General features: G+C 44.8%; 1 pseudogene; it reads right to left on the reverse strand.

Annotated features, from left to right (window-relative positions):
* Window positions 1–269: 269 nt before the first annotated feature.
* Window positions 270–19014, reverse strand: part of LOC142191071 (uncharacterized) — a 136522-nt pseudogene continuing 117777 nt past the window's right edge.

Raw genomic sequence — 19014 nt, forward strand, 5'->3', positions numbered from 1 at the left:
TTTAAATTTTTATTATTTTGGCATTTTCCTAATTTGTCGTGACATTGATATGAACAACTTTTTTTTTTTAATTTCAACATTTTTATTGATTTTACATATTCAATACATATTATGTAGTATAAACTATTACAACTATTTTTTGAACTATATTTTTTATCAAATATTAAAATTTATGCCCCTTACACAAACATATAAAACATTTACACCAGGGGTGTAACTACCGGGGTAGCAGCGGTAGCGGCTGCTACAAGGCCTGAGACATTAGGAAGCCTAGCAACACGCGCTGCTACCGCTGTTTTTTTTTTGTTTTTTTTGTAAAATAGGCTATTACTGGCTGGAGTTACTCCGTGTGAGTTTTCTGATGTCCAACAAGACTTGATTTCTGAGTAAAACATTTCCCACATTCTGAGCATGAATATGGCTTCTCCCCTGTGTGAGTTCTCTGATGTTCAACAAGATGTGATTTATTAGTAAAACTTTTCCCACATTCTAGGCAGGAATATGGCTTCTCGCCTGTGTGAATTCTCTGATGTTTAACAAGTTCTGACTTCTGAGTAAAACATTTCCCACATTCTGGGCATGAATATGGCTTCTCCCCTGTGTGAGTTCTCTGATGTTTCACAAGATTTGATTTCTGAGTAAAACATTTCCCACATTCTAGGCATGAATATGGCTTCTCGCCTGTGTGAGTTCTTTGATGTCTAACAATGTCTGCTTTCTGAGTAAAACATTTCCCACATTCTGGGCATGAATATGGCTTCTCTCCTATGTGAATTCTCTGATGTTCAACAAGTTTTGATTTCTGAGTAAAACATTTCCCACATTCTGGGCAGGAATATGGCTTCTCCCCTGTGTGAATTCTATGATGTTCAATAAGAAATGATTTATTAGTAAAACATTTCCCACATTCTAGACATGAAAATGGTTTCTCACCTGTGTGAGTTCTTTCATGTTTAACAAGGTATGATTTATTAGTAAAACATTTCCCACATTCTTGGCATGAATATGGCTTGTCGCCTGTGTGAATCCTGTGATGTATAACAAGAAGTGATTTATAAGTAAAACATTTCCCACATTCTGGGCATGAATATGATTTCTTCCCTGTGTGAGTTCTCTGATGTATTACACCCCTTCTACATCTTTTATTTTGTTTAACAGACGCTGATGAATTAGGAGAAATATCTTTCTCCTGAAGGGCTGAGGGTATATCTGGGGTAATGACATGTTCTTCATATGAATCTTGTGTGATACCATGATCCTCTGCTGTATAATCTGTAGATATCAGATGTCCCTCTGAGCTCCTGGTACAGTCATCTGACAAGAAGAAAACTGATGTTACTATTATTGAATAAAATACCTTATAAGTATATTCCCCACTGAGCTGCCGCTGCCTGAGACGCTTCAGACCATGTGAGGAAGTGAAGTCAGTGGCACAGGCAGCAAACGATGGCAGCGCGGCCTACTTCATTAGTATTCACTGTGCTGAGACGGAGGTCAGTGACAGTGAATAGTAATGAAGCAGGGCAGGAGACGCCACCACTGCTCTAGGTCACTGTAGAGGTGAACACAATCCATGGCTGCTTAACCCTTAGTCACACCACGATGCGATCAAGTGAGATCAAGAGTTTTTCATACAGCTGATTCTCTAATATGACCGGCGAGGGACCTGTCATAAACTTTCCTAGCTGATGATTGCTTGTGGGGCTTGTTGTTATAACTCCCGGTCAGATAAGAGTATCCGCTGTTTTACACAGCTACTCCGATCTGACCGGGAGTTATAACAGCAAGCCCCACAAGCGATCACCAGCTAGGTAAGTATGCGGACCCTGGCGGCGCTGTCCCTTCCCAGCATCCGCTGTTCTATTACATTCTATTGCTGGGTATGTAAAAGATGATGGCGGCTGCTCTGCTGCATATTGGTCACCATACTTATTGGGTCTATGCTGTAATGTATAGCGTAGACCCAGAAATAATGCCCACGATCCGAGTTCACTCTGATTGCGGGCATTACTACTTCTATGACCCCCCACCCCACACACACACTTGCTCTGCAAATGTAACAAGGCACCGTTTCCCACCTGCTCCATAAGTATAAAGTTGCAGCCCACCTCCTGCACGGTGAGGTCGCAGGAGACGACCTGTTCCTATAACAGCCGGGAGCCTACTGAAGGCTCCCAGGTCTGTCACAGCAATATTACTATTGTGGCTGGTCTACGACAATCCGCAATAGTAATGTATAGAATCTCCCATAGACTGCAATAAACTTGTATTGGAGTCTATAGGTCTTGCAATCAAATGATTGCAGGTTCAAGCCCCCTAGGAGAGCTAATAAAATAGTTAAAAAAAAGAAAAAGTAAAAAAAAAATATAATAAAAAATAAAAGTTCTAAATCACCTCCTTTCCCTAGATTACATATAAAAGGAGAAAATGACTGTGAAACACATACACATTAGGTATCGCTGTGTCCGAATAGGTCTGTTGTACAAACTTACAAAATATTTTTTCTGTACGGTGAACGTCAAAGTCAAAAGTGCCAAACCGCCGTCTTTTTCCCACGATTTTTCCTCTGATTTAAATAAAAGGTGATCCAAGCAATAGGCATGTCCCAAAATTGTAAAACTAAAAACTGCACCTGACCCCGCAAAAAAAAAAAAAGCTCTCTGCATCCCCGTACAGCTGCGGGATCACCTGTCAATGTGGGAAAACTACAACTCCCATGTATTAAATATTTTACCATTTTTTTGCCTCAAAATTTTCTCCCCTAATTTCCTCCTCTAAAACCTAGGTGCGTGTTATAATCCGAAAAATACAGTATATACATCTGTGTAACAGTTTAAGTCAAAATGGTCACTATAGCCCTTGGAATATTCCTTAAGGGGTCTAGTTTCCTAAATGGGGGTCACATTTTGGGTGTTTCTACTGTTCTGGCACCTCAGGGATCCTGCAAATGTGACGCGGGTCCTGAAAACTATTCCATCAAAATCTGCCCTAATAGCGCTCTCTCCATTCTAAGCTCTGCCATGTGCCCATACAGTGATTTCTCCAGTGTGTTCAACACCATTCAGCCAGGGCTACTGAGGGACAAGATGGACCTTGTTGGAGTGGACCATCAGCTGTCCAATTGGATACCAGATTATCTCACAATCCGCCCTTAGTATGTGAGAGCCCGGGACTGTGTGTCTAACACTTTGATCTGTAGTACGGGGGCACCACAAGGTACAGCTCTTGCCCCATTTCTCTTCACACTGTACACTGCTGACTTTAGGCACAACCCATCTAGCTCTTACTTACAGAAGTCCTCCGATAGTAGTCCTCATCACTGATGGTGACGATAGGGAATACAGAGACTTAAACTGGGATTTTGGTGAATGGTGCCAGCAGAACCAGCTCAGGATTAATGCTGGGAAGACCAAGGAGACTTTAGTAAACGGAGAAGTGCTCCGACCCCGGTGGAGATCCAAGGAACATGCATTGATATAGTAAGACCTAAAAGTACCTGGGTGCGCTCCTCAATAATAAGCTGTACAGGGCTGATCACCTGGAGGCGCTGCACAGAAAGGGCCACAGCAGACTCTACCTGCTCAGGAGGCTGAGGGCCTTTGGAGTCCAGGGACCACTTCTTAGGGCCTTTTTCAACTCTGTGGTTGCCTCAGCCATCTTCTTCAAAGTGGCCTGCTGGGGGAGTAGCATAGCAGCCAGGGACTGAAATAGACTTGACAGACTGGTTAGAAGGGCCAGCTCTGTCCTGGGGAGCCCCCTGGACCCAGTACAGATGGTGGGTGACAGAAGGATACTGTCCATGGTGGACTCCATGCTGGAGAATAAATCCTATCCCATGTATGAGACCGGACAGTACTGTAAGTGACCGACTGCTTCACCCAAAGTGTGAGAAGGAGCTATCAGAGGTTCTTCCTCCCAACCACGGTCAGGCTGTATAACCTACATCAGGGTAAGCGAAGACACTCCGCACAGAGAACTAAATGATCCTGAGTCTTTCTTTAGTTGCTATGACTCCTAGTATCATTTTCTATCTGAGCTTGTATTTTTTCTTTTTATTGTAATATATTACTGTATTATCAATGCTTCTGTAACACACTGAATTTCTCCATAGTGGGACCATAAAAGGATTATCTTATTTTATATTCCTGCTGTCCGTTCTATTCTATACTACATTTATTACCCCCTATAGCGGTATCACATTTATATTCAGGGATTATTAGTATTTTACCTGAATCGGGGAACAACAAATAGTCTAACCAATGTCTGAATAGAATCAGTGACCCTTCTGTGCTTTATATAGTGGTGACTCCTCACCTGGGCGGGTCCCTGTAGGAATGTCCTCCTCACACTCCTCATCACCACTCACATAGGGCTCTTCCTTTATTCTCATAGATATAGCATTCATGTCGCTCACATCTTTATCCTGATGGAAAATCTGGGAAACAAATAATGTAAAAGTCACCGGACAAATGGGGAAGTCACAGAGAATGTTCTAGATCATTAATCCGCATGAAGATGAAAGATGTCCTGACAGTAGCTGCAGGTCTGTGAGAAGCCGGATAAACATATTAGATGGCGGCTCAATGACACCGCCCATGTATATAACCATATAATACTGCTGGATACAACAAGACTGACCACAAGGACTTCACAGCCCGTCTACACATCATAGGGAATATCTCCATCTACCTGATCATCATCCTGTGGAAGAAGAGGACTGGGACATCTCTCCGGTGTTGTCCTCTTACTGGATCTACCTGTAGGAAACACAGACAGGGACTGAATTCATTCTGTACATACAAATAATGGAAGTCCATGTGTATATAGTCATGTCTATTACCTGCTGATGTGAGGGGCTGCAGGTCCTCCATCATCACCTCCTTGTACAGATCCTTGTGTCCTTCTAAATACTCCCACTCCTCCATGGAGAAATAGACAGCGACATCCTGACACCTTATAGGAACCTGACAACACAATGATACAGTCATCACCCCGACCCCTCCAGTTACTGTATAATGTCCCAGCATTCCCAGCACTGTCACCTCTCCAGTCAGCAGCTCCAGCATCTTGTGGGTGAGTTCTAGGATCTTCTGTCCATTGATCTCCTCCTGTATCAGGGGATGAGGTGGAGGCCCCAGGAATGGGCTCAGAGTTCCTCTACATCCATCATACACAGGAGCCTGACAGCGCCCACTAGAGGTCTTCTTCACTACTGTATAATCCTGGTTATGGGGAGACACATTAATAAATCTCACTACATACATGTCCAGAGTCCATCACCTCTCCAGTCATATCATCTGTTATTACTATAGATAAGAATGATGTCATGATGACATCATCAGAATCTCTCACCTCTCCAGTAAGCTGGTAGATGATCTCTAGGGTGAGATTTAATAGACTTTCCGCCATCTTGTTCCTGTCTCTTTCCATCCTTGATGGATCAACCAGGAATATTCTCTTATATAGAAGATACTGAGAGGATTCTATCTTGTAGGAACCTGAATGGAGAGAAGATGAGACAATGTAATCACTACACAGAATTCTGAGAGTCTTCAGTAGATGATACCTTTTTTAATGGCTAACTCATAATGATGACAGAATATAACGTTTCGAAGCTCTTTGGCTTCTTCTTCAGATATAACTAAGAACAATTTATGAAGGCTGCATATTTATGTACAACAGGACACATAGGGATAGGATTTCAGGAGGGAGGGGCATGAGGAGAAGAGACTTGGAAGAGACTTATTAGTATAAACATGTAAACAATTCACAGGTCCCAGGTTCTTATCTTTATGACTGTCTTAGTTCAGTGATTTCTATAGCATGACATGAACCCATGTGAGACATTCATTCCATTCTCCAGAGTGTTAAATAGGGTCATGCTCTTGTATTCATGAATCATTTGCTGTTTCCTTGATTTAAAATTCCCTCTTAAAATCAAAATTTCCTGTTCGTCCGTCGGCAGTACACACACATGGGATATTATCCCCTTAGATACAATTAGAAGAGACAGGTTAACAAGCAATAGTCATTAATTAACAATTAAGGCCCTCCTATAAGAGGAACCCCGCCCTACTCAGCCTCAGTATTTTTTATTTCTCTTAAAACCTTGGAAGAGGCAGGACTCTCTTTCTTACCTTCTCTTTTTGTTTGTTTTTTCAATAGGTTTCATTTATCGTCACAAGCTCCCCCACTCTGAGGATAAAGTCCAGCCAGGGGGAGCTGGCAAGGATATGGCTGGCATATCCCCAGGAAGCCTGTGTAATACAGTTGCTTCTGGAGGAGGGCATGGTTACTGTACTATGTAGCGATTCAGCTTGGCTGTTTTTTTCCCACAGAATCCTGCTAAGGTAGTTGATTCTGCTGGATAAGATTGCCCAATGAGGAAGCTCTGTGGAAACCTGTAAATGCTTACCTCATGTGAAGCCTGCACCATCTTTGATTCTGGCGAAGGTTCTGCACATGTGCAAGAACAGTGAAGCCTTGCAGGACTTCAGGAATGTGTTTGGCCTGGCTAATCACCACTGGCTGAAACCATCTGGACCCTCAGAGCTTCCAACTGTGAGTAGGAGCCTTGCTCCACTGGGAAAAAGCAAGTGTATACTTTGGCTTTTTCAAGTTATGCTTAGCAGCAACATGGACTCTGAGCAGGCAGGCACCGTTATCATGTGCACAACTATATGAAACCACATGCCAATACAAGCCACATCATCAAGGAGTGCAGTGAGTAATGTCAAGGCTGATGCTTGACCAATCCTGCTGATCTGCTATGGTAAAGGCAATGAGACCCTATTTATGCTTGTCCACTAGGCAACATGGACGCTGAGCAGAAGTATCCGGTGTTAGGCATGGTCTAAGCACCACTTGCCGAAACAAGCCAGACCCTCAGAGCTGCCAACTGTAAGTAGGAGCTGTGCTCCACTGGGAAAGCAAGTGTTTGCTTTGTTTTAATGCTTATCCACTAGCAGCAGCGTGGATACTGAGCATGCACAGTTATCGTGTGCAGGGCTGCTATGCACTGGGTAAAGTGCGTTGGCTGTTTACAACCTAGTGTTACACAGTTCATGTGCATTTGCAACCCATAGATGGCATGGGAACACCGCTATTGTGCAGTGCATGCACATTGATATCTTACAAACCTATGGGGGTCACTGTGATTGTACAGATTGCGGGTGTGTTAGTGTCCTGACAAGCCCATGAATACACTGTCATTGTACAGTTTACAGGTGCAATTGCTGTTTGCAGGACATAAGTATTGTGGTTATACAACTTACAGATGTCTTAATGTCTTCAAGCCCATAGGTACACAGTTACTATACAGTTTATATATACAGTTACTGTTTACAGGCCATAAGTATATTGTGGTTATACACTTTACAGATGCCTTAAATGTCTTCAAGCCCATCAAGTGCAATATTATTACAGTTTATAAGTGCAATTACTGTTACGGGTGCATCAGAGTGTATATGAACATATATGGCATGCATATGGTATATAATGGATGTATTACACCAGTGCTAAAATGATATGGCATACATGGCATCATTTCTGTATGATATATGCTTAGTGTATGTATATGTGTGTATATATATATATATATATATATATATATATATATATATATAATATATATATATGTATATGTACTGGCTTCTGCCTGCGACTTCATCTGTGTGGTATTGGCGTCAGTGATCCGCCTGTATTCAGGAAAATGGCTGCCATTAATGCTTTGCCTATGTTTGTTCCAGCATCTCAGCAGCTTGTTGTTTGCAATGAGTTAGTTTTTCCAGACATTAAAAAATTGGCAAAATGCCAATATGGATTAAAGGCGTTTGCCTGTGTCAGTGTGACAGCACTGCCTGGAGCTGATCAGTTAATATGCAAAGGCATACACACACCTGAGATAAACTGATGCGAAATCCTATATACTAAAAGCATGGGTATTTTCATCTCTGGTTGATATATGTAGCATGTATATCTACATTTTTTGAAAAGGATATACTGAAGTATGTATATCTGGAGTAAAGATCATTTTGGAATGCTATATTATAAGCTTTTATATATCGAGTATAACTTTTTCGAAATGAGATTTAACATATATGAATATTTAATATGTTTAAGTCCAAGGTGGGCTCTACTTGTATGAGTCAAAATATTACATGAGATCTGCAATTAAGAGAGCGGATGTAAAGGAGAAATATTCATTACAGGTTACACATATATCAGGTCAGATATCTGGTGAGAAAATATAATAATGTGAGTGTGAACCCGTATTCTGGCGATAATGTAATGGCCACAGTCTTCTGCTGTTGGTAATGGTGTAATAGGTCTTTACACGGCCTCCACTTCTTATAATGGTGTGGATACAGTCCGTTACATCTGACAACAGTGTATGTTATTATACACCCTGCCGGTTCTGTATCTGGGACAGTGTCCAGTTCTAGAGAAAAGGTTCTCATTTTATCTTCCCTGAATTCTGAGGAAGGAGTAGGTTTTAAATCTATGGATTCACAATCTATCAGTCAGTGGTATTCAGTTCCTGTAATGAGCCTCCGGTTTGCTGTATTATCAGAGTATTCTGATCTTTCTCTCCTTTCGTTGCAGGTCTCTATATGTATGTGTATATTCATATATATTTTTACATCTGGCATCGGCTTGTACAGTAGCCAACTCTGCTGGATCGAGGGCCGGGGCTCTCCGTATTGGCTAATTCAATGTATTTCAGGCACCGCAAAAAAAAAAAAAAAAAAGTGATGCTCAGAAGTGTCAATAGAGCGCTTTAGATCACATTATATATAAGCGGGGTACCCCCGGATACTGCTAGTAGAGTATTGTAGATGAATAATTTTTTTGTCCTTTGCTTTTCTCAGGCAGATATTCTGTTGCTTCACAGTTTGCGGACATACCAAGTTTACTGACAGGGTGTAGGCAACGCCATAATGCCCCTGTCAACTCCAGAAGTAGGCAAATCCTACAAAATCTGAGCTATGGTGCACAGATCTCCATCACCTCCAGCAGAAGGGGTCTGAGCTTTTATTTTATCCATATTGTTACAGGTTCCTCGGAGGAGATGTCTTCCACCTTAAATGGTGGTCACTCTTTGGAGCTCCGAGCATTACAGAGGAATAGGAAATCCTCAAAAAAAAAAAAAAAAAAAAAAAAAAAAAAACCTCCATCCTCCGTTGGTCAGACTGAGGGTTTGAGAAGCTGCACTACAGCCAGTCCCAGGCACTCAACCACAACAGGGAGTTTATAGCGGAATTGTCCTGGTTCAAAAGCTGACGCACATGGGTCAGTCGTAGATCTGATATCTCCATAAGCGCCAGGGAAAGCACAATGATAGTCCATGGACTCAGGCGTGGTCATTATGCAAAGGGGAGCTGGGTGTCCTCAGGCAACCCTATAGATGTATGTCTGCATGTTCCAGTTTCTGGGAATTACCCTACAGAATGGGACAGAAATATTATATTTCCAGTTCAGACGTCTTTAAATTGGGAGCACCTAAGTCCTTCTACTCTTCAGAAAGTTGTCATAGGTCTTAAAATAGCCCTGCATCTTCAAGGATACGCAGTTATATTATGCCTGGTAAATGGGCTCCTTATATCTCCCTGAAGAGAAGTGGATGTTACTCTTATTCGGGGTGAATCCAAAAGTCGGAAGGAGCAGGGGCTTCTGGTCAATTCATTCTGCATGAAGATGAAGCTCTTTCCAGAAAGAAATCCCAAAGAATATGTATATTGATAGCCATATAGGATAGGAAGCCGGCCTACCTAGGCGAGGAATTCTCTGTTTCGGTGCAATTTAGGCTACAAATAATTCTACAGCCATGATCCTCCGGGGAAGACTCTACAATATAAAGGGATTTAAGCCATTAGGATGCTACTGCATCACTTTCAACCACTCCTGGTGAATCACAAGAGCCTGGCATAAGCAGGCAAGCAAATCTCTGGTTATTGCAAACCTATATAGAGTCTACAGGAGTCAAAGGTAATAAGTCTTAAATCCAGGAGATTGAGGGTCAGAATCCAAATCCTTTCAAGGAGTCTACTCAGAAGTTGGGTCATTCTCAGATTCCGGTGCCAGGGCACAATGCAAAACCAACAGGTCTTGGTTCCTGTGTCTGAGAGAAAACCTGGCAGTGTTGATCGGGTAATAACCTGGTCCAGTGATCTGTCTGTAGTATCTCCATCCTAAAGGTTCGGAGGAAAATTCTTGGCAAGGAAACAGAGGAAACTGTAATATTGCCACAATAGGTCCGACAAGTAGGGTCATCCTTTACATATCCTTTAAAGGGCAGGATCTGGTAACGTCCAGTCTGAAATGCCCTTTTTTCTCCAGAAAGGCTCTTCCGTGCAAGTTCACAAATCTACGTTGGAAGGTGGCCAGGGGAAATTAAAAAAAAAAAAAAAATTGGCCATGTGGATACTGTAGTAGTAACTTGGAGGTTTGTAGGAAGACATTCTACCGTCTCCGTATGAGATAAAGTGTAAGTATCAATAAATCTCAGTGCTCCTCCATTTAGACAAGTCCAGAAGTCATTTCATCTCTCTCAACTACTACGAGAAGACCTGGAAGATAATACTCAAGGTCCATATCACAACCATCAATACACATCTATAGTCTTCCTTAAAGGGTCTCATGAGACGACTGAAGACACAATCATAAATAGACTGCTGGAAATAGATACGCCAGTCCCAGAATGAGGCAGATCATTGCTCCTAAAAGTCATAAAGGTGTCCCATGGAAGCCATTCTTCAGGCAAGCTTGAAGGATATCTACTCAAAATCCTTACAGTGGCTGTAACTAGGTTAGCAGAGAATTAGTGAATGTCAACTTTTTTCTCGGCTAGAGACCCGGATCTACTAGTCAGATAACTCTGTGGCCATGGGAACATCACCAGAATTTCCAGAAGTTTGGTTACAACCAGGAAATAACCTTACTGGGGCTCAGGTCTCCTCTGACAAAAAAAAAATAAAAAAAATTTATATAAGATCCACCCGGTCTTAGTGTATGAGGGGTTTCTTTCTGAATGGTTGTGAATCAGAATCCGTATTCTCATTTTAATTCTCTCTCTCTTTTGGCAGATTCGAAGGCTGAAAAACCAGCAGATGATGCAAGCAAGATATATCAAAGGCTCTGTTAGGATTTGTTATGACCTCTCAGAACAACCTCCACTGGAATCTGTGGGGGCGCTCTCTACTCCAGCCTTTTTACATCAGGGCAGAGTTGGTCCGTGGGCTCTTGTACCAAAATGTGCAAAATAGCGACATAGTCATTCATTACTACACCTATCTAAACCATACAGATGGGACATAAAGGTCTCTGAGGGGTTTCCCCTTCGGTCAGGTAGTATTTAAGGAAGCAACAAATTTTCCCGCCCAAGGAATATTGCTTTGTAAGTTCCCATGTGTGTGTACTGCCGACGGACGAACAGGAAATATGAAATTTACCTTATGAAATTTGCATTTCCTGGAGTCCGGAGGCAGTACAGCACGCCCACCCTATTTGTTGCTTATTGCTTGGGTACCATACTGAGGCTGAGTAGGGCGGGGTTCCTCTTATAGGAGGGCCTTAATTGTTAATTAATGACTATTGCTTGTTAACCTGTCTCTTCTAATTGTATCTAGGGGGATAATATCCCATGTGTGTGTACTGCCTCTGGACTCCAGGAAATGCAAATTTCATAAGGTAAATTTCATATTTTCATGTTATTGGTGATATTATGATTAGAGATGATCGAACACCATATTCGACCGAATATCAGGCCGTTCGAGGAATTTAATTCCCATCGAATACCAGGCTGCATACGCAGTAAAAATTCGTATCCCCTCCCACCTTCCCTGGCGCTTTTTTTGGATCAATAACTGCGCAGGGGAGGTGGGACAGGAACTACGACAACGAAGGCAGTTAAAAAAATGAAAAACCCATTGGCTGCCGAAAACATGTGACCTCCCATTTATAAGAACGGCCGCAGGCATATTCGCCATTTTTTGCGGTGAGAGATAGGGAGAGAGACATGGCTGCAGAGGGCTAGATAGGCATTAGCTTGTAGTAGGCAGGGAAAAACCGAAGAAAAACAACAGCTCTTTACAGAGCTATATAGTAAAGGGAGAGGAGTATAGAGTTCTTGCTATATACTGTCAAACTTTTTTTTTTTTTTTTTAGAGTGTCCGCACACCAAATTGCAGGTATCCCCAGTAGTTATTTGTTGCTGATATACCTGTCAAACAGCTTTTATTAGGGGTGCATAGACCATAAAAAAGGGAATTACTATACATCCAAAATGCGCAAGGCTAGTGCAAGGGGATGGGGAAGAGGACGGGAGTGTGGAAATGCAGATGTGGAGCAAGGTTGCGCTCAACCAACAGCATCTACTGCGCCTACAACTCTGCGGCAGCAAGCATTGCGCTTCCCCACAGTCCCCGGCTTGATGGCCACATCAAGGCTGCAGGGTACAAACCTAAGTAGGCCCGAGCACCAGGAAGAGGTGTTACAATGGCTGGCGGACAACGCTTCAAGCACATTCTCCACCAGCCAGTCAGACTCTACCTCAACTCCTCCTCCTACCCAACAGTCTGGTCGTCCTTCCTCACAACATGCCCAATCTTCCCAGCAACATAATCCCACCTTTCCCACCTTCCAGGAGCTGTTTTCGGCTCCATTCACTGTCCCTCTCTCTGTCCCACCACGTCCTGAATCACCAGAGGTAACAGATGAGTTGCCTGATGCACAAACACTGGAGCATCCGTTATCTCATGTTGTTCTTGTTGACCAGCAATCGGCCCTCAGTGACGACACACAGTTGCCATCAGGGCAGCCTGTTGCCGTCGTAGGTGAGGAGGAGGAGGAGCCATCAGAGGATTTGGATGAGGAGGTGGTGGACGATGAGGCCACTGACCCGACCTGGACAGGGTGGATGTCAAGCGGGGAGAGCAGTGGAGATGTGGAGGGAAATGCAGCACCAAAGAGGGTGGCTAGAGGCAGAGGCATGTCCAGAGGCAGAGGACAGCTGCTTCACTGAAGCCAGGCCACAGCCAGCAGGGCCCAAAATGTTCCCTCTTTTAGCCAGCCTAGAAAAACTCCCCCATCGAGGCCACGGTCTTAGGTGGTGTGGAATTTTTTTAATGTATGTGCTGCGGACAAATATAGTGCCATTTGCACACTCTGCAACTGCAAACTGAGTAGGGGCTCCGAAAAGAGCAACCTTACAACCACTAGCATGCGCCGTCATTTGGAAGGCAAGCACTGGGCTCAGTGGCAGAGAGCAAACGCAGGACAATCGTCGTCCGGCGTTACCGCCACTGCCTCTTCCACTGTTGCCAGTGCTGGTGCTGCAGTCCAGACCAGCAGCCAGGAAACCTCCACATCTCCCTCCACCACTTTGGAGACTTCTCCCTCATCCTCCCCTTTTCCTGCCTCAGCTCCTTCTCCTGCCTCAGCTCCTTCTCCTGCCTTACTTCCTTCTCCTGCCTCAGCTCCTTCTCCTGTACCATCATGCGCCTCTTCAAAACAACCTACCATCTCCCAGACTTTTGAGCGCAGGCAAAAATACAGCGCTACCCACCCCCATGCACAAGCCTTAGGGTGCATTCACATGAAGTATTTTGGCTCGAAATCTGGCACGTATACACGAGCAAAATCACGGACGCAAAATAGCGTGGCGTATACAATCCAAACTCCTATTGAAATGAATGGGAGCATTGTGAGCGCGTAATCTGACGGATCGTGAATACGTGCCAGATTACAAGCCAAAATACTCCGTGTGAATGCACCCTTAAACGTGCACATCTCCAAACTGCTGGCCCAGGAGATGTTGCCGTTCCGGCTTGTGGAAACTCAGGCCTTCTGTGACCTGATGGCAAGTGCGGCACCTCGCTATGCAGTCCCTAGCCGTCACTACTTCTTCCGGTGTGCCGTCCCCGCCTTGCACCAGCACGTGTCACACTACATCCGGCGGCCCTAAGTTCCGCGATTTGCACAAAGGTCCGCTTGACCACCGATGCGTGGACAAGTGCATGCGAACAGGGACGCTACATTTCACTGACGGCACACTGGGTGAATGTAGTTGAGGCTGGGGCCGGGTCACAATCTGGGGTGGTCTACTTCATTTCCCCACCCAACATTCCTGGCAGGGGCTCTGAACCACCACCCTCTTTCTCCACCTCCTCCGCCATCACATTGACCCCAGCTACCAGCTGGAAACGCTGCAGCACTGGCTTAGGAGACGTCAGCAGGCCTTGCTGAAGCTCATAAACTTGGGGGACAGACAGCACACTGCATCAGAGGTGAGGGATGCCCTCCTCGATGAGACGGCAACATAGTTTTCGCCGCTGTACCTGGGCCCAGGCATGGTCATGTGTGATAACGGCCGCAGCCTGGTAGCGGCTCTGGAGCTTGCCAACCTCCAACACGTTCAATGCCTGGCCCACGTGTTCAATTTAGTGGTTTAACGGTTTTTGAAAACATACCCCAATGTAGCCGAGCTACTGGTGAAAGTGTGGCGCTTGTGTGCCCACTTTCGCAATTCCACAGTAGCCGCTGCTAGCCTCCGAAGCCTCCAGCAATGCCTCTATCTGCCAGAACACCGGCTGATGTGCGACGTCCCCACATGCTGGAACTCGATGTACCACATGTTGAGTAGAGTGTGTGAGCAGCAGAGACCCTTGATGGAGTACCATCTCCAAGGGTTCCTCAGTGGCAGCTCCCGCAGTGTCTACACCATGAGAGGGCCATGGATGGCAGACGTATGCGAGATCTTGCATGTCTTTGAGGAGTCAACCATGAGGGTCAGCTGTGACGACACAATCGTGTCACAATCCCGCTCCTGTGTGTGATGCGAGAATCCCTCATCGCCATCAGGGATAACGCATTGGACACTGAGGAGTCGGGCATAGGAGCAGAAACATCCCAGCAGGATATTCATGGCACACTCCTGTCCGCTTCACAGCGTATATTGAGGGAGGAGGAGGAGGATGAAAAAGTCATTGTTACACAGGAGGCTAGCGGGGAAGGTCATTGTGTCCCATTGCTGCAGAGCAGTTGTGGCGAAATGGAGGAGGAGGAGGAAATGGAGAGTGACCATTCCGGTGGGGGCAGCCAAGTGACGCCAAGTAACACTCTGGCACACATGGCTGAATACATGTTGGAGTGCTTTGCAACTGACAAATGCATTGCCAAAATCCTGGAGAGCAATGACTACTGGATTTTTGCAATCCCCTACCCCCGGTATAAAAATGATGTTTGTAATTTTATTCCGGTAGAGGGGAGGGCCAGTCACATGAGTGATTGCCACAAGCAACTGGTGCAGAATATGATGGAGATGTTTCCATCAACTGTCGTTGGTGGCACACAGGAGAGTTCCTCCAACAGGCGACAAACTGTCATCCAGTCCACACCTGGCAGGGGCACACTCTCCAAGGTCTGGGACACGTTAAAGGGGCTCTATCAGCAAAATTATGCTAATAGAGCCCCACATATGCGTGAATAGCCTTTAAAAAGGCTATTCAGGCACCGTAAATGTAATTTAAAACCCCCGTCCCATTTTCAAATAAAAGCATAAAAACATATATGCTAATCTTACCTATCGTGCACAGTGGGCGGTGATGCATGATGCCGTGTCATCTTCGGGCACGCCTACTTCTTCTTTCTTCTTGGAGCGACGCCCTCTGGTCCCATCTCTTCTGCCGGTTTCCTATTGGTCTTCTTCCGGCTTGAGGTCTTCAAATCCCGCACCTGCGTAGTAGCGCTTCCCTCCGGAGCGCTACTGCGCAGGCTCACTCGCCATTTTACTTATTGGAAGTTCGCGAGCGTGCAGTACGCTCGTGTAGTTCTATGGGGACTGGCAAGTGAGCCTGCGCAGTAGTGCTCCGGAGGGAAGCGCTACTACGCAGGTGTGGGATTTGAAGACACGGAACCAGATGGTGTCGATACAAGAAGACAGAAGAGGTAGGCGTGCCCGAAGCTGACGTGACACCGTGCATCCCCGCCCATGGTGCACGTTCAGTTACGATTAGCATATATGTTCTAATGCTTTTATTTAAAACTGGGACCGGGGTTTAATACAACATTTACGGTTGCCTGAATAATGAATGATGAATTAGCATAATTTTGCTGATAGATCCCCTTTAATGGCACCCTGTGGCCAAAGTACTGACACTGAGGGGCCTAGTGTCACCAGGAGGGATAAGTATACACGCATGTTGTGGGAGTACCTGGCCGACACCAGCCCTGTCCTCTCCGATCCCTCTGCGGCCTATACTTATTAGGTCTCCAAGTTGGATTTGTGGCTGGAACTTGCGCTGTACGCATTCGAGGTCCTTTCCTGCCCTGCTACCAGCGTGCTATAGGAAAGGGTCTTCAGCACAGCCGGTGGTATAATTACGGATAAGCGCAGCCGGCTGTCAGTGCTGACCGGCTAATGCTCATAAAAATGAACAGCCACTGGATAGACCCATCATTTTCATGTCCACTGGTGTCAAGCACCCTGACATGAGGTTGCATGTGTCTGCTCACCCTCTACAATTCCTCCTCCTCCTCACAGTCCTCCACCATCAGCGCTGCACAATTCTGATCCTACCAGGGTCAATCCACCCTGATTCTCCCCAACTCTGCTGGTTAGAGTCTCTACTCACTCCAAGGGCCAAAAGCACTGTATTTTAAAGGCTCTACTCACTCCAAGGGCCAAAAGCACTGTATTTTAAAGGCTCTACTCACTCCAAGGGCCAAAAACACTACTGGCTAAAGGCTCTACTCGTGGTGGATGAGGAAACCTGTGGAGATGTGTTAGCCCTAACCCCAACACTGTCCCCTAGTGAAGCACAGAGACAGGCCCAAACTAAATTTGAAAAAATTTGGGGAGCATGGTTGGACACACCTGGCCTTCCCTCCCCGTCTCTGATTAGGAACAGATCTCTCACTTCAACTTTCTCTGTTTCCTTGATCCCCTGAGTGCTATTCTTTACATGGAAATCAAAGGAAGTTCGGGAGATTTAGCGGGGGGTCCTAATGGACTTTCCCCCCCCCCCTCCCTCTTTATATGTCGGATTGTGTCTCCATATTTACTTTGAATTGTTGTGTTGCTGTTGTTTTGTCGACTGTTTGATTTTAGGTAAAGAAAAATTTGTTAATAAAAATTATCTGATTAAAAAAGGCTCTACTCACTCTAAGGGCCAAAAACAAAATCCCTGCTGTTTAAAGGCTCAACTCACCCAAAGGATCAACAGATCTCTGCTGGTGCAAGGCTGAACTAAGTTAAGGGGCCTAAAACTCTGCAGGTAAAAGGCTGAAGTCACCTAAAGGGCCTCAATTTCTGCTGGTAGCTCAGCTTAAGGGCCTGTAACTTAATTTGGAAGGGCTCATGTTAAAGGCCATAAAAGTGAATTTTGGAAGGTCTTACCACATCACACACACATCCACAATGACAGTTCAGGGTGGGTACTGTTGGATTTCCCATTGCCTATTCCATCTGTGGTTGTCATGAGCAATGTGATTTAAAGGGGTGCTTGTTAATGTTTGTTTAGCTTAAATTTGGGTTTGTGTCCATCCATTTGGGGAAGAAAGAAGGTTTACAGGTATTTTCCCACTTTGATAGAGGTTGTAGTGAGTGTGGAATGTGTGTAGTTTGTTAGGCTGTGATGGTGGGTTAAAACAGTGACTTGGGCTTGTTAGATGCCCCCAGACATGCTTCCCCTGCTGTCCCAGAGGTGTTGACATCATTTGCTGAGGTGTGATAGTGGACTTGGTGACCCTCCTGAGTCGAATGGTGGGATCCCCTGAAACAAAGCATTTTCCCCCATAGACTATAATGGGGTTCGATATTCGATCAAATAGTCGAATATTGAGCAGCTATTCGAAATGAATAACGAATATTTTACTGTTCGCTCATCTCTAATTATGATCTTCATTGCAAAATGATTTGGCACAGGAAGGTCCATCCTTTGTTCTCTAATTGTATGGCGGTGTGCGTTAATTCTCATTCTGAGCTTCTGACCGGTCTCTCCAACATACAGATTTTCAGTGGAGCATTTGGTGCACATTATTAAATACACTACATTCAGTGTGTTACAGGTGAACGTACCTGGGATTTTATATTCCCTGTTAGAGTTTGGTATCTCTATCTTGTCCATGGTCAGTATGTGTGCCCAGGTTTTGCATCTTTTCTGTCCGCATGGAAATGTTCCTGTGTTAGTAGGAGGTGACAGTGAGCTGCTCACAACCATATTCCTGAGGTTTGGTGGCTGTCTGTAGCACAGGAGAGGGGGATCTGGAAATATGGATTTTAGACGGTCGTCTTTTTGTAGTAGTGGATGTAATTTGCGTGTGATTCCTCTCAGCGTCTCCAGGTGGGGGTTGTATGTGATGACCAGGGGCACCCGATTGTTCTCCTGTTTGGTATTATATTTTAATATATCAGATCTTGGTATTCTGGTGGCCCTGGTGATTTGGTTTTCAACTGTTCTTGGATGGTAACCCTGCCTCAAGAATGTGTTTTTGAGGCCCCCAAGGTGTTTGTCCATATCTACTGGGTCTGAACATATGTGATGGTATCTGATGGCCTGGCAGTGGAGTTCTTTATGTGTTTCGGATGAAAGCTATCCCCTCTTAGGTAGGTTGGTTGGTCAATCGGCTTCCGATACAACAATGTCTCAATTTTGTTGTCCTGTATCTTGATGACTGCATCCAGGAAGTTTATTTCAGAGAAGGAGTAATTGAGCGTCAGGTTGATGGTGGAATGGAACTGGTTGAATTGTTCATGGAAGGTTTTCAGCTGTTATTCAGACCCAGTCCAAATGATTAGGCTATCGTCAATGAAACAGTAGTAGGCCAGAGGCCTGGTGGTGTAGGTGGACTGAAAGTCACTTCCAAGCTTGGCCATGAAGAGATTAGCATACTGTGGTACCATTTTATTCCCCATTGCGGTGCTGGTCTGCTGTAGATAGATGCAGTCACCAAAAGAAAAATTAATTGTGGGCGAGGATGAATTTTGTCACTTTCACCACTGATTCAGCGTTCATA

This window comes from Leptodactylus fuscus, chromosome 1, assembly GCF_031893055.1.
Source record: "Leptodactylus fuscus isolate aLepFus1 chromosome 1, aLepFus1.hap2, whole genome shotgun sequence".
NCBI classification, from domain to species: Eukaryota; Metazoa; Chordata; class Amphibia; order Anura; family Leptodactylidae; genus Leptodactylus; species Leptodactylus fuscus.